The sequence below is a fragment of the Glycine soja genome, chromosome 1 (assembly GCF_004193775.1).
Source record: "Glycine soja cultivar W05 chromosome 1, ASM419377v2, whole genome shotgun sequence".
NCBI classification, from domain to species: domain Eukaryota; kingdom Viridiplantae; phylum Streptophyta; class Magnoliopsida; order Fabales; family Fabaceae; genus Glycine; species Glycine soja.
In genome coordinates this window covers 24,671,425-24,685,094 of record NC_041002.1, presented here as the reverse complement: position 1 = coordinate 24,685,094, position 13,670 = coordinate 24,671,425, and the positions used below count along the sequence as shown (strand labels likewise).

Below are 13,670 nucleotides of genomic sequence, written 5' to 3'. Positions count from 1 at the left end.
AAGAATTAGAAACAATTCCTTGCTGCTCAGAAGGATGTGATATGGGAGGATATTAAGGTATTTTAGTTAAATGTTACATTTTGTTGATTGACAATCAAATTGTAATTTAGTAAATAGAATGTAATTTTCTGTTTGCCAGGCTGAATTTGATATCCCTAAAGCATCTGATCTGAGGAAAAAAAAGAAAATACTTTAGACTATGGTGGAGTGGTAGAGACAATTTAAATTTGATTTGACGTTGAAATAGGCACTTGCAGCCGACAAGGAAAGTGTTGATGACATTGTATGCGAAATTTACGACATTAGTAAGGAGAAATGAGCCCAATTTTGTTAGACCCGCAAAGACCCTTTGTGGGAGCTAAGTTTGTGATTTTCATTGTTTTAAACTGTAAATTGACTTACTTTTATACATTGTAATGATAACTTTAAATAATGTTTAATTTCCACAGGATGCGCGAAAAAAGGCACAAGCCATCCAGAAACAAAACACCACCCCTCACGTGTTGTCTCATGGGGGTTATGAATATTTAGAAAACAAGTTGACGGATGAGAAGAGAAAGAAAAAACTGGAGGAAGCTGCTCAGTCTGGAAGCACTAATACCGTGATTGATCCTCCATCTCCTATCAGACGACAGGTGAAGTGGAAGATGACCCGCACTAAGGAAACTGGGCAAATGACGTCTGAGGCAGCAAAGGAAATTGCTGAGAAGATTGTAAGTCACTTTCAATTATTAATTGCAATTATTTATGTTTATTGTGTGATTGAGTAAACCAATAAATTCGTTCTTTACAAGATTCATTGGAGGAGTAGGTCTCACAAGGTTCCTTTGTTGCCCATGGACGTTAAGATGTACTGACTGCTGCCATTGGGTGACCAGAACACCCTGGTCGTGTGTGTGCTACTAGAGCCGGTGTCACGATCAAGAAATACTTTGGATCGGCTCCAAGGACCTCCCACACATCTTCCTCTATGGCTCCTGAAGACCTAGAGCAGTTGACACAACAAATCAGGGACCAGCTGGAGGTGTCGATCACAGAAAAAGTGACTTGACAGCAAATGTTATCCTTCAACTAGATGCAGTCCCAGTTTCAGTCGCAGATGCAATCACAGGGAGTCATACTGCCTCTTGAGCCTGAGGTTGGTCCTTCAGCTGCTTGTGTCAGCACAAAGGAGAGTTGTGTTGATCCCTCAAGGAATGATTCAGACACGGGTGACTTAGACAAATAAAGGTTGTACATCGAAGAAAATCCTCCCTGCCTGGTTGCCCTAGGAATACTTTATGAGGGATCCACAACCGTTCACAATATTCATTTGTTGCATGAGGTCAAGGTTGGTGTTGAGGAGGTTAGAGATGCAGATGCTCTCATTCTTGTACCCACTGAAGAGGTTTAGTTGGTGGGGCAAGCACTTAACACCTTCCTTGCTTGGTCGACACATCTTGTCTAGCGTTTATCAGAACAAGTATTTCAGTGTCATTAAATGTTTCTTTTTTCAATTAAAGTGTCCACTGTAATTAAATTATGTTAATTAATTGTGTTGGATAAACAGGGACTTGTGGGACCAGCGAAACCTACAGATAGACAAGATCATAATGTTGATGATCCCCTATATCTAATGACATTGACCATCCCATAGCTTTTTCTGAAGCTGTTGTAGGTTATGTGGAATGCTACCGTGTTTTGGGTGTTTAATAAGAACTTCCCCTTGTACATAAAGCATTAAGATCTGTCTGAAATAACACACGATGGTCACTGTTGGATCAAGTGGCCTCAGAATAATTAAGAAGGGGGGTTTGAATTAATTATGAATGTGTCTTGACTAATTAAAAATTATCCTTCTTAATGTTACTAGATTCAATTAGGCTTTACTACTAAGTTATGAGAAAGTAAAGAACATAAACAATAACTTAGACAAAAGTAAAGCGGAAACAAAAAGTGCACAACGAAGAAATAAAGAGTGTAGGGAAGAAGAAAGACAAACACAAGATTTATACTGGTTCGGCCACAACCCGTGCCTACGTCCAGTCCCCAAGCAACCATCGGTTCTTGAGATTTCCAATAACCTTGTAAAATCCTTTACAAGCAAAGATCCACAAGGGATGTACCCTTCCTTGTTCTCTTTGAACAACCAAGTGGATGTACACTCCACTTGAACCGATCCACAAGAGATGTACCCTCTCTTGTTCTCAATATTACAACCCAAGTAGATGTACGCTCTACTTGTACCACAAAGGATGTACCCTCCAATGTGTTAAGACAAAGAATTCTTAGGCGGTTAGTACCTTGAATCTTTGTAAGGGGAAACAAAAGATATCTCAGGCGGTTAGTCCTTTGAAATCTTTTGTTTAAAGGGAAGAGGAAGAATCAAAAGAATTCTCAGGCGGTTAGTCCTTTGAATCTTTTGGCAAGAGGGAGAATGAAGAATCAAAAGAATTCTTAGGCGGTTAGTCCTTTGAATCTTTTGGCAAGAGGGAGAAGGATGAAAAGATAACACACTTTTGTTTTCTGCAGAATTTCCACTTGCAGAAAAACAAAGTTTTGAAACCGAAGTTTAGAAAGCTTTTTGGCGAGAGTTTTTGCAAAGAAAAACAATGGGCAATGGTAAAAAAAGATTTGAAAGAGATATGTGTTTTTTGGATTCTTGTAAAATGTGTGCCAAGGTCTTGCTTTTATAGACCCTTCATGTTGTTGGATCAAGTGGCCTCAGAATAATTAAGAAGGGGGGGTTAAATTAATTATTCCTAAACCTTTACTAACTAAAAAATTACTCTTCTAAGGCTTTTACTAAGTTGTTAAGAGAATAAGGAGTATAAGAGAAACTTAACAGAAAGTAAAAGCGGAAATTAAATGCACAGCAAAAATTAAAAGAGTAGGGAAGAAGGAGACAAACACACAAGAGTTTTTATACTGGTTCGGCAACAACCCATGCCTACATCCAATCCCCAAGAGACCTGCGGTCCTTGAGATTTCTTTCAACCTTGTAAAAATCCTTTTACAAGCAAAGATCCACAAGGGATGTACCCTCCCTTGTTCTCTTCGAAACCCTAGTGGATGTACCCTCCACTAGAACTGATCCACAAGAGATGTACCCTCTCTTGTTCTCAGTCAAACCCAAGTAGATGTACCCTCTACTTATACCACAAAGGATGTACCCTCCAATGTGTTAAGGCAAAGATCTCAGGCGGTTAAAGCTTTGATACTTTGTGAATGGGGATACAAACGAATTCTCAGGTGGTTAGTCCTTTGAATACTTTTGTATAAGGGAAATGGAAGAATCAAAATAATTCTCAGACTGTGTCGTTTTGAATTCTTTGACAAGGGAGAAGGGAGACACAAAAGAATTCAGGCGGTTAGTCCTTTGTTCTTTTGGAAAAGGGAGAAAAGAGACACAAAAAGAATTCAGGCGGTTAGTCCTTGGCGAATTCTTTTTGGCAAAGGGAGAAGAGATTAAAAGAATGAATAGCACAAGTTTTCAAGGTTCAGAAAACCAGAAAACTTTGGAAAGTTTTTGGCACAAAGAAGAAGAAGAAGTTCAAAGAGATTCAAGGCTTGTAAAGGATTGTATAAGATTGATTGGAAAAGTATTAGAAAGATTGATTGAATGAATGATTAAAAATACAAAACAAAGCCTTGCTTTTATAGACTCTTCATGTCTGGTCAAGAGGACCATTTAGAAGAGTTATAACTTTTAGATAAACTTAAAACCAATTTGAAAAAGTCAAAAACCTTTTGAAGAGTTACATCTTTTGATTTATTCAAAAACAATCACTGGTAATCGATTACTTAATCAGTGTAATCGATTACACAAGGCTTTTATGTGAAAGGATGTGACTCTTCACATTTGAATTTGAATTTCAACGTTCAAAGGCACTGGAAATCGATTATCAAAACATTGTAATCGATTACAGCTTTTTGAAATTAATTGGAACGTTGTAAATTCAGTTTGAAAACTTTTTCAAATCCATTTTGCTACTGGTAATCGATTACCAGAGAGTAAAAACTCTTTGGTAAACATGTTTTGAGAAAAATCCATGTGCTACTCAGTTTTTGAAAAAACCTTTTCATACTTATCTTGATTAAGCTTTTTCTTGATTCTTGAATAGCCTTTTCTTGATTCTTGAATCTTGAGTCTTGAACCTTGATCTCTTGAATCTTGAATCTTGATTCTTGAATTCAACTTTCCTCTTGAATCTTGAAGTGTTCTTGATTCTATCTTGAACATCTTGAACTCATTCTTTGATTGACCTTTGAGCTTTTTGTCATCACCTTTGTCATCATCTTTTGTTATCATCAAAACATCTTTAAATCACTCTTGATTCACCATGAAGCTTTGCTTCTACACATGTCTGGTCAAAAAACCATTGGAAGAGTTATGACTTTTGAGAAAATCATGTTAAGAGTTATAACTCTTAACTTTTTCTTCAAAACTATTCACTGGTAATCGATTACCACAAGGTGTAATCGATTACACAATGTATTTTATGAAAAGTTGTGACTCTTCACAATTGGATTTGAATTCCAACGTTCAGATTCACTTGTAATCGATTACTAATATTGTGTAATCGATTACACTATTTGAAAATCATTTTGGAACGTTGCAAATCATTTGAAAATATTTTGAAAACCAAACTGGTCACTGGTAATTGATTATTGCCAACTGGTAATTGATTACCAGAAAGTAAAAACTCTGGTAACTTAGAAAATTTGAGAAAACTCTTTTGTAAAACAAAACTGTGCTATTTGGTTTTTGAAAAAATCTTTTAATACTTATCCTATATGAAGTCTTGACTTATTGCTTCTTGATTTCTTCTCTTGAATCTTGAATCTTGGATTAGATTCTTGATGCTTGATCTTGAAGTCTTGAATCAATCTTGAATCAATGATTTGGGCTTTTGGCATTATCAAAATTGTTGTTCATCATCATGAAGCTTGCTTCTACAGTCACTGTCTCAACATCTCTGTTATACAATTATGGATTCTGTAAGTCAGTTTACATTATTGTTTATTACCTAACTTATTGTTTTAAAGTCATACAAAATTTACTTTATGTTAACAAAAATAGGCATATGACTGAGACAAGGATGCGAACAGGGAATGCCAATGTGTATGGATTCCTCGAGCCACAATCCATCTAAAGATCTAGGCAATTGCAATTTGAATCAGAAAGTTACATTAAGAATTGGATGCAGAATTCAAAACGTGTACCTAGGAGCCTACCTGAATGGGTAAGTTAAAATGAACAAATGAATTTAAATAATGTATAATAGTATAATAACCTATATTGGTCTCCACTGCAGTGCACATTGACAAATGGTTGTCATTTTGCCTAAGGAAAATGTTGGCATCTGGTTTTGTTCATTGCATAATCGGCCAGACAACTACCTCGAAGGAATAATTAACAGGTCAGTGTTGTTTTTCAATACATTTGCCTTAGCATTAATCAGGAACATCAATATTTTAATTGTACAATAAGAATTCATGTTTGTATTCAACAGTGATTTGAAAGGACTTGACGATACTCCACAAAGTAAATCCAAGGTTGCTACTAGGTGGATTATTGTTAAAGTAAGTCATTTAAACAATGCTTCTAGTTATATTTTAGTACTGTGTAGAATAATTTGTACTTAACGTTGAATATCTAAATTTCATAATGTATTTAGTGTAATAGACAAAATGGAAGCACTGAAAGTCAAAAAAATTTCATTTTATTATGATTGGTAATATATTATTAACTTATGTTTTATTATATCATGCAATATTTCAATGATGCTAGACCATTAGAACCAGAGAGATTGAAGGTGTTTCGCATCTAGTGGGCAAAGTATTCTTTGAAAGTTAAAAATGAAACCTAGGATGTTTAGGCAATTTTGTAATTGTAGTTTACTTTACATTTTTTACAATTCATGTCTCCTTAACATTAAATATTCTTTTAATTCATAGTAATTAATAAATTTCTCATGGAATTTCTGGTGAAAACTGTTTCAAAATAGAATGAAAATTATATGTTATGTGGTCTACTTTTAAAATTTGCAAGTTAATTTTGGGGTTGTTGAAAAAACAGACAACATATCAAAAAAATCCTAAAAACAACATCGGTTTTTTTAAATAAATCGATGCTAACTTCCACTAACAACATCGTTTTTAAAAAAAAAAAACCGATGTTAACTGCTACTAACAACATTGGTTTTTTAAAAAACCGATGTTGACTTATTACTAGCAACATCGGTTTTTGTAAAAACCGATGTTAATCTGAAGATATAACATTTGTTATTTAAATAATCGATGTTATATTTTTACATTAACATCAGTTTTGAAAAACTGATGTTAACGATAATACTTTCAACATCGGTACTTTAAACATCGGTTAATAACCGATGTTGAAAGTCTTTAATAACTGATGTTAAAACCCTATTTTGTAGTAGTAATAATTTGTTAAGCATTTGAAAAAATCCAAAATGAAATATTTTTTTAAAGTTTTTAATAGACTAAAAGTTGAAAACTTTTGTAATCTACGTTGTCCTTTAATTTCATTTTATTTGAGTTTGGTGGTTTAACTTTTGTTTGTTTTTAATTTTATCTCTTTTGTTTCAATTATAGCATTTTTTATTGTCACATTTGACAAATAGGATCAATTTTAAAAAAATATATTAAAATGAAAAAAAAAACAAAAGGAAGTAGAAAGTCAAGTCTTTCCTTAAAAATTATTATCTTATTAAATACTTTCTATTTTTTTCTTTAACAAGTTCTCTTTAACTGCCGTGAATAGGACACTTGACCTTATCACGAGCGACGATAGGCATGCCAGAAAAGCTTCTATAGCATGTTACATTATCATGGTTTAACCAACATTAAATACATGTTGGGCCTTTAATGCAGAAATGGACTTCACATATGGTACGTACCGTTCAATTTCATCCCACCATTTCTTTGGCAAAGCACCATTGGTTGTGTTTGGTTCTTAGATTCAATAATAAGATGATAACTATCGATTCTCAATAAAGGGTTGGCGAAACTACCATATCCTATTTTTTAAGCTTGTCATTGGTCTCAAAATTTGTACTAATCTTATTTTGATGTGGATTCAATTATATAGAGTTTGGCATGATGTCCCACATATTTGTTCTAAGGGATAAAAAATTATAGGCATCATTTTTTGCATTGCATGATGAAAGATATATTCACATTATTCCAAGGGATAAACTTAAGAACTATTTTGTAAACTTGGTGGTGGCTATTAGCTAATATATCTAGTATTCTGTATTACTACTTTTTTTGTTTCTTTTCTACTAGAAATTTATACAATTATGTTTATTGGATCTTGATGGATCAATTTACAAGTCGATTGAAAGCATAAATATATATAGTATTTGTTAAGGTTGGAGTACTCTTTGAAATTTAATGTTATATGGAGACTTGTTTTTTCATTTTGCAGTAAAATTTTTAAGAACTTTTGTACCCTCATTGCAATTTTTTTATTCTCATGTTTTTCATTTTTCTTTTTTACCATTTGGCTTTGCTGAGTCATTATTTTCAAGTTTCTATTTTTTTTCTGGTACTCTTTTTAATTGCATTTCATTGTCGTAAGTTGATAATGGACTAATCCACATGGCATTGGGATATTGCTCTTGGTAGCATCATCTATGATACCAATCTAATCAATGCTCAAGTTAAGAGTGACATTTTAATTTGTGTTGGGATATATTCTTAATTCCTCTTCAGGTACCTTCTTTTAATTTTTCCATTAAGTCTATAGAGATTTTTTGTTGGAAATAACTTTGATTTTGTAATTTTCCATAAAAGGTTGCAAGTGCTTCATCCACTTTGGTGATGACATTTTCTGTATCTATGGCAGTGGTGGAATATTACCTTCTCAACGTTTCTTTAATTTTTTTTTAAAAGGCATTCTAAGATGTTTCTCGGAAAAAAATTGTCTTAAGAATTATTAATTTTTTTTTTAAAAAAAAGACATTCTAATGTGGTTCTTTAAAAAAACCATCTTAGAATGTTCAAAGAATCATCTTAGAATTTTCAATTTTTCAATTTTTTTTAAAAAAAGACATTATAAGACGGTTTTTCCAAAATCCATCTTAGAATTCTCAATTTTTATTTTTTTTAAAAAAAGATATTCTAAGACAATTATTGCCTAAAAATTGTCTTAGAATGGTAGTTTTTCTAAAATGATTTTTTAAGAACCGTCGTGAAAAGTCTTAACTTCCCACAACGTTGGCTTCAAAGATGGTTTAAAACCGTCTTTGAATGTGTTAAAAAATCATTGCCAAAGTCTCTTTTTCCCGTAGTGGTATATAATAAATTTGTATATTAGTATTTTTAGGACAAATTTCTAGGAAGATTTTTAGGGATATTTTTTATCACTCATGTTTATATTTGTTAATTTGCAAAGAGATCAATGTTCATACAAGATTGATCCAAATTAGAGTTCTTTACTGTACCAGAGCCACATTAAAGTTTTATGAATGGGTGTGCATAAACATTTAACAAACTGATTGTACCCTTTATCCTCTCACCATGAATTTAAGATGCGAAAAAGCTTGGGTTCCCAATTAAGATCCTTCTACTTTAAAATGATGGCACAAAAATCAAAATGATTAGATACACTTTTTTCGTAAGCCTCATTAAGATATGTTGCTCCAAGTATTTTTAACCAATCCTTTGTGAAAAGAATCTATCAAATCCACTCATCCAACCACTCTATATCACACTAGCTGAAAATGTTATGATTTGTGAAGGAACAGAGCAGCACCATCACAACTACTTAGTGCTTGCTTCTTGCACTAGCACAACTACTCAGCAGAAACAAAGAAAAAGAACAAGACTTTAAATTAAAACACAAAAAAAAAACAAAATGCCCATTTCGCTCATGAGTCACACAACCACAAGCATTACATTTGTTAACATCAGTCCTTTTTAGAGTCAATGTAAAAAGACATATAAAAAGTGTTTTTTAGTAGTGATAATAAGAAAATGAGATATTAAATATGAAAAAAACATCTTTGATATATCACTAATTAACTTGATATTATTATAATGTTTGTATAAATTAATATTATATATGATTTTAATTAATTAAAAAATAAATCCTTTAAAATAATTTTATTACTTCAACTTCGATCCAACTTTGAGGGATGTAAAGAAGACAATTCAAAGAGCATGAACTTTTGCACTCAAGAAAACATAGAGGAACTTGGAGGTTTTAGCATGGACCCTACCATATATTTATCAGTGCACAAGCATCTCTCTTTGGAGAACATGACTGGGTGTTTGTTTTATGGGTAAATGTCTTAGTCCTGGGAATATATGACGAGAAAATTTATCCCGTGTTTTTTACAAACTAATAAAATAATTAATTTTGGATATATTTTATTTTTAGGTAAATCATAATCTCACCTTTAATCAATATTTATTCCCAATGAAGAGAGTAGGAAATATTTATTCCCATGGACAAGGATCACTCTTGATGAGTAAAAATATGCATATACACTCCTTACTATCCACTACCCAACTACCCTCTTTATTGGAATCTTTTTGCTCTAACCAACTACTTTAAGTGTGCTACAAGATAGTTTCCAAATACACCAAGTATGCTACAAGGATATTTTAGTAAGTATAATATATATTTCTAGAAAAAATATTAGACAAGCACATGTTTTAATTATTCATGGACATAAAAAAATTCCCAACCATTTTTAAAGGTTTTTTTAAAAGGCAAATAAAAATTTATTCATTAAACAGAGGCCACGAATTGTGACCCAAGAAATGACAGAAAGTCTACAAGATGAATAAAAAAAACAATCAAGAAACATCCCTAAGACAAATCTATCTGATTATTTAACTAGTAAGATATAGATATTGTAGAAGAAAAAAAGCCAATATGCTTAAACCATATCCATGAAAGCTTCTGAATTTGTGAAACAATAATGGGTACATTAGGCATAGCAATCCATATTGAACAAGAGGAAAAATAGACGAGGTTGAAAATTTGATAGTTGCATTTTATACTTACCTTTGGGTATATATAAGTGCAATTACTTCATCTATCCTTTACTTAAATCCTTGTTTTCACCCTTTTTTAGTTCAAAAGATTTAGTTTTTATGCATATGCTTAGTTGCACAAATTTTGAATTTAGTCTCATGTTTTAAATATTTTGAGATATAAAATTGGAGTTGGGTTTCTGAGAATCTTAGGATCAAGCTCGAAGTAGAATGTTACCACCGACCCAGCCAGAACAAAGAGTGCTGCCCAGCCAAACAGAAGTCAGAAAGAAACCTTTCATGGGAAGAAATCTTGGCCTAGCTGAAATATAGTGTTTGCTATGCTAGAAGTAAGTCAATAGAATTTCACATGTTGGAGGCAATTCTAGTCCATCTAGAAGAGTAGGCTAGCTCAGCTAGCACACTGACAAAGAGAGAATAATTTTAAGAAATGACGTTTTAGTCCAGCTAGCCCATTTGGTCAACCCAGCCAAAATCCTACCAATAAGCATATTTGAGGCTCTGTCCTAGCCAAAACTTAATTTTGGCTTCGCCAAAATTGTCATGCTGACACTTTATGAGCAAGATACAAAGCAATTAAAGGGGATTTTTGGAGGGAGAATATAACTATTCTTCTTTGACCTAGGTTAGGACAAAAAGAGTGAAGCTTAGGAGACTCTCATTCCTCCATTTTTCATCATCTTCTTCTCTTCACCATTTTGGATGCTCATTTCAATTATGATTGGCTGAGCTCCCCTCCCTTGTTGGGGTTTGATCTAACTAAACCCAAACTCATATATATCATGTTTATTATTCCCAATTATGTGTTTTTCTTCTTTGCTTAATGTTTGCTTTGGCTTGCCAACCATTTGCTTGATTCTATGGTTTAAAAGCGTTTGGAAAATGTATTTGGACTATGAACCGGAGAATAGAACCTAATGGGTATTGTTGCTAGGAATAGAGCAAGACACATTAGTCACCTTTGACTCCTTTTCTTAAAAAATGTAACAGGGCTAAGCTATGCAAGGGATTGGTAGTTTACTCAAGGGGCATAGGCTCTTCTTGTAAGGAATTAGAGATTGAGCATTTTTATGAGTTGATGATAACAAAGGAATGATAAACATTTATTAATAGCTTGTGTATGCACAAGGGAGTGGTTTAGTGAAGTCGAACCCCAACATTTTTTATAATTGTTTCTTGCAACATTTGTCTATAATCTAGATCTTTGAAAAAAAAACCCTTTTAGTAGTTTTATTTCAAGTTTTCACCTTAACCTCAACCCATAACCAGGATAAATTTAAATTTACTCTATATTTTGTCTAGTAAGTAAAAAAATGTATGAATTTCCAAATATTTCTCAAGTCCTTTGGGAAAACGAGACTTGGACTTTCCATTTTATGCTACTTGTGTGATTTGGTATGCTTGCCAAAGAAGTAACAAGTTTTTGGCGCTGTTGTTGTGGATTTGCATCTTAATATTAGGGATTTTCACATTTTCGTACTTATCTAGGTTTCATTCTTTTGTTCTTCAGATTTATTTTCCTACTTTGTTTTCTTGTGCTAACTTTTCTTCTTCAGTGTTTGATTTTCCTTGTTTATGCAAACTAGAAGCTCAATTGATCTTTTATTTTTCGACCCAGAAGTTGAGAGGATAGTTAGGAGAAACAACAGTTTGAAAAAGAAAAGGAAAACACTAGAGAGGCTAGCTAGACTAGAGCCCAATTCACTTGTTTTGCCAAACATGAGTGGTGGCTCACAATGTGGAAATAAGGGCATCTCTCATTGGATTGGTCCAACAAAACAAGTTACATGGCTTTGATTATGAAGATCATTATGCCCACTTGACTACCTTTGTGCATATTTGCAATACAGTGAAGATTCATCAAGTGGATGATGATTTCATTTGTATTAGTCTTTTCTCATTTTCACTTGCTGACAAGGCTGAGCATTGGTACCAAGCTATTCCTCCTAGCTTTCCTTTGACTTGGGATGGGCTTTGTGACAAATTCTTGAATAGATTTTTCCCTTAATCCAAGATCAATCAAAAGAAGCCAGTGATTGCTACTTTCACTCAAGGAGTTGATGAGCCCCTTTGTGAAGCTTGGGAGTGGTTTAATAGTCTATTTAAACAATGTCTAGCTCATGGCCTTGATGATGGAGGTCAAATTAACACTTTCTTGGTGGGGTTGAGACCCCAAACTAAACTTATGCTTAATGCTTCAACTAGAAGAAAAATTATGTACAAGACACCAGATGAAGCCAAGGAGATCATTGAGAATAACACCTCAAATGACTACGAGGTTCTTCATGATAGAATTCTTACTCCCACACAAAATGGAGGAGTTCTTGAGTTAAATTCTCATGATGCAATTTTAGCTCAAAACAAGCTACTCACTTAACAACTTGATGCACTAACCAAGCAAATTTCAAAAAATTCTCAACTCCAAAGTGTGCAAGCTACATAATCTGGTACTCAACAAGTGTTAAGTTGCACTCTTTGTAGAGGTGGTTGTCCAAGTGATCAATGCTTCATACTTGGTGGTTCCCAAGAAGAAAAGAATTACATGGGAAATCAAAATCAACAAAGAAACTATAGAAATCCTCCTTACAACAATGCCTTTAATTAAGGGTGGAGGAACAACAACAACTATGATTGGAAGCAAGATGTTGGTTCCTTCAATAGACAACCACCTCATGGTAATCAAGCTCAACAAGGCCATCCATATAAACCTCTTCATCAAGACTATACTTCTAAGTTAGAAGACACTCTTAATCAATTCATGCAAATCTCTGTCACCAACCAAAAGAATAAGGATGCTTCTAGCAAGAACCTTGAGGTACAAATGGGACAAATTGCCAAGGAAGTGATAGAGCATAAAAGTAGGCCTCTTGTCACCAATACTCAAACTAATCCTATGGAGCAATACAAGGCCATTACTACAAAGGAAATGTACATTGGTAGGTGATTTGAGTAAAGAAAAAAGTGAGTAAGAAGTTGTAGTTGAGGAAGTCAATAAGGATGAGGAAAATGAGCTTGAGGAAGAAGGTGAGAAAAAAAGTGATAATACTGAAAAACATGAGTAAGAAAAAAAAAAGAGTGAGAATGAGGTAGTAAAGAGTGGTGGGGAGTTGAAAAGAAAAAGCCAATTAATGAAAGAAAAGAAAAAATGTGGTGATGAATCCTTCCCCCAAGGATCTTCCATATCCACATGCTCCTACAAGGAAGGACAAGGAAAGAAAGTATGCAAGGTTTCTAGAGATTTGCAAAAGATTGCAAGTCAATGCTCCTTTTTTGGAAGCTCTAGAGCAAATAACCGCATATGCCAAATTTATAAAGAGCTTCTCACCAAGAAAAGATTCATTGAGCAAGATACAAGTCAATTGTCGGCCTGATGTAGTGCATTTTTCCTAAAGGATTTGCAATCAAAACTCCAAGATACTAGTAGCTTCACTATTCCAATAATTATTGGAAAACTCAAGGTGGGGAGAGCTTTACTTGACCTTGGAGCTAGCCTCAATCTTATGCCTATCTCTTTATCAGCAAAAATTGGTGATCTTGAACTTAAGCCTATACAGATAACCCTCTAATTAGTGGACTGTTCCATTAAGTATCCATATGGTGTTCTTGAAGATGTACTTGTCAAGGTGGATAAATTCATTTTTCCTGTCGACTTTGTAGTG

General features: G+C 33.6%; 1 pseudogene; it reads right to left on the bottom strand.

Annotated features, from left to right (window-relative positions):
- Positions 1-12,037: 12,037 nt before the first annotated feature.
- LOC114368435 lies at positions 12,038-12,138 on the bottom strand (annotated as a pseudogene).
- Positions 12,139-13,670: the final 1,532 nt, after the last annotated feature.